A 3240-nucleotide genomic window follows, 5' to 3' on the forward strand; every position below is an offset into this window, starting at 1 on the left:
CTGCATCTGCAACTCCTTCAATTCAGCTGGTGCCATCCTGTATGGAGCCTTAGATACCGGAGCTGCTCCACGAGTCAAGTCTATAGCAAACTCCAACTCTCTATCAGGTGGTAGATGCATCAGATCATCTGGAAAAACATCGGGAAACTCTTTAACCACCTTTACCTCTTCTAGAGGTGTAATCCTTACATCAACATCAAGTACCGATGCCAAGTAACCATGACATCCACTTTCTAGCAATTTTACCGCTTGAAGAGCAGAGACAAGGACCTTCAACACTCTTTTCATGGGATCTGCTCGATATACCAATTCTTTCCCTTCGTCATCTGTCACCCTTATCAGCTTTTCAGCACAGATCACATTAGCTCGATGAGCCAACAACCAATCCATACCCAATATAACATCAATATTCTGCATATTAAACTTAATGAGTTGCGCATCAAGATTCTTCCCACTAATTTCCACTGGGCACGGCCCATACACTTCCTTCAACTGTGCAACTTTACCAGTAGGCATACTAACAATCATTCCATGGTCTAGGAACCTGGGTGTATTGACGGCTGGTCACCGATACTACAGTCCTCCCAGGAGTAAGCCTCTGGGACCGTTCATGAGCCTGGCGACGCCGGACTTCATCTACGAGACTATCTGTGGTAGCAACACCCGTCCGGAGTCCGAGACGTCTTTCTACCTTGAGGTTCGCTTATTTGCCCGGTTGGTTCAGTTCAACCTACTCCCCAGAGGAGGTCATCGGAACCAGGTGGGTTTCATGGCGGCTTTCATTGCGTTCTGCATTTACACGGCTGCAGAGGGAGGTGTCGAGCACTTGTGCCTCCCCTACATCATTCTCAGGACGATGGAGCACCACACTTCCCACCCTGAGGATGGAGGATTCCCTTATGGCAGGATCCTCACTAGGATCTTCGAGTTCTTCGGGGTGGACTTGAGCGGCGAGGAGGGGAAGACTCCGGCTGATAGGTTTGACTGGAGTAACCTCCTGAGGATGGGTCTCCAGACCCTCATGGATTCACCTCCGAGATCAGGAGCTCAGAGAGGTAGGGGTAGGAGGGCTGCCCCTATGGAGGATGTCCACATGGAGGAGGAGTCCAGTGAGGAGGATGAGGATTACATTTCTCAGGACGAGGCGGAGGATCTGATGGGTGGTGGCATCCCTGAGGAGGCGCCTCAGGAGTCGAGAGGTCCTGGTCCTAGTTCTTCCAGAGTTGTAGCCTCACCACCTAGAGCCCCACCACCTGGGAGTGGTGCCTACGACTTCGAGGGCATGACGTCCTCCATGCGGGCCTTGCAGGATGGCCAGGTTCAGCTACTGAGGCGGCTGGACAAGATTGCCTCCAGGGAGGAACGCATTCTGGAGAGGCAGGCCACCTTGGAGGATTCCTTCCTCAGGCTGGGTCAGGACTTGGACACCACGGCCAACGCTATCTCAGCAAACTTTGGTCGGCTTCGGAGGGAGGTACGACTGGTAAACGCGAGGTTTGACTATTACGATCACCACCTTGACGTCAACTCTAGGCCTCCGGCGAACGTGGTGATCATCGATGACGACGACGATGACCAGTGAGGGCTTGGCTCGCCCACACCAGCTGTTTATCCATTTTCTCTTTTTTATAGACCTTATTGTATATTTTATTTATTCTCATTCCTTGTATTTGTACTGTAATTGGAATCAATTATGGAATAATATATTTTGATAGTGATCATTTTGTGGTGGAATCAGATGTTGAACACTTGTGTAGTTTAATTGTGTATTTGCTACTTTTGATCATTGTTATTTCATATTATCTGTTGTTATCAGGTGTTTGTGTAAAAATTTTTTGGAAATCCCATTTTACGCCGTTATGCTGCTGAAATTTCTTCAAAATAGTACTCTATAGGTTATATCACCAACCTAATCCCCTTTTATCTATACTCACGCATGCCATGAATGCAACATATAATGCAACCCCTTTTTATACTTCATTCTTTGGCTTTTAATCTTTAAAGCTTTTACGTTAACCCAACCCCATTTCCTTATTATAGAGTCTATGGGATTCTAATGGTATGCTGTGAGTAAAGCAGAGCATCATGCTCTGATACCACCGTTTGTCACACTCCGTTCACACTGAACCGGGCCAATGACCGAGTTAACACCGGTTAACCCAAACCTGCCAGGATCATCAGATACTGTATTCCACCACAGCATACACACAACTAATTCAAACTCATCAAATCAGCGGAAGACTAAGTTTTACCTGAGAATAAATCCCATATACTTGATACCCGAATTGTGATACAATAATTATGTACATGTGGGCCCGAAGGCATGATAATTACACAATAAAAGTACAATTCATATATCAAGTATATACAGGAAATCATCAAAACAATTAGAGTACACAGCTCGGCTCGGTAACAAGGCTAGAGCTGAGCTCGGCATCAAGGGTTGAGCCTAGCTCGGCATCACGTAGTAGAGCTCAGCTCGGCCTCAGAACTGCTGTCCCGCAGCACCGCTCTCACATAAGCAGTCAGTGCCGTGCTCTAACTCTTCAGGGGTCCACCAGTCTTCTTCAGGAAACTCGACTGTGGGACCCACCCCATGCTCCTCAGATGTATGACCTGTAAAATCATCTAAAAAGGGGCGTATACGTGGGATGAGCTCACTAGCTCAGTAAGTAGAAAGATGGACCACACAGCAGTCCACACATTACAACACATCATATGCACTACATGCCATGCTATACATTTTAAATCACATCCACCTAAGCAACATTACTAAGTCCTTGGTTTTAGTGCTACTACAACCACAGTGCGCGTATACTCCGGGTACGAGCCACGAACTCCCTCCCGCGATACGCCCATAGGGCTGTCGGAGAAGGCCCACCGTGAGTACTCGGAAAAGTAAAGACAATGCCGTCCACCGGATCTCAACAGAAATGTAAATGACTGAAAATAAAGGTGCTGACTCCAGCAATTTAAAAGCAGTACGATTGGCCCTCTTGAATGTACCTCCGGGGTTGTCGGCTGTCCTACATGACCTGCCGGGCGTTATGTCTAACCGCCACAGTGACCCGACGACCGCGACCACTGCTTCCCCCCGAATGATAACCCAACACCTTAACCCCTGTTGGGAAGGGTCGTAGCACGGGATGGTGAAAATCCTAATACCGCATGCTCCTATATGACAATAGTACAATTGCATAGTGCCTCCGTGTCCCATTCCACGAGCCACCAATGCACTCG

The sequence above is a fragment of the Macadamia integrifolia genome, unplaced genomic scaffold (assembly GCF_013358625.1).
Source record: "Macadamia integrifolia cultivar HAES 741 unplaced genomic scaffold, SCU_Mint_v3 scaffold972, whole genome shotgun sequence".
Taxonomy (NCBI): domain Eukaryota; kingdom Viridiplantae; phylum Streptophyta; class Magnoliopsida; order Proteales; family Proteaceae; genus Macadamia; species Macadamia integrifolia.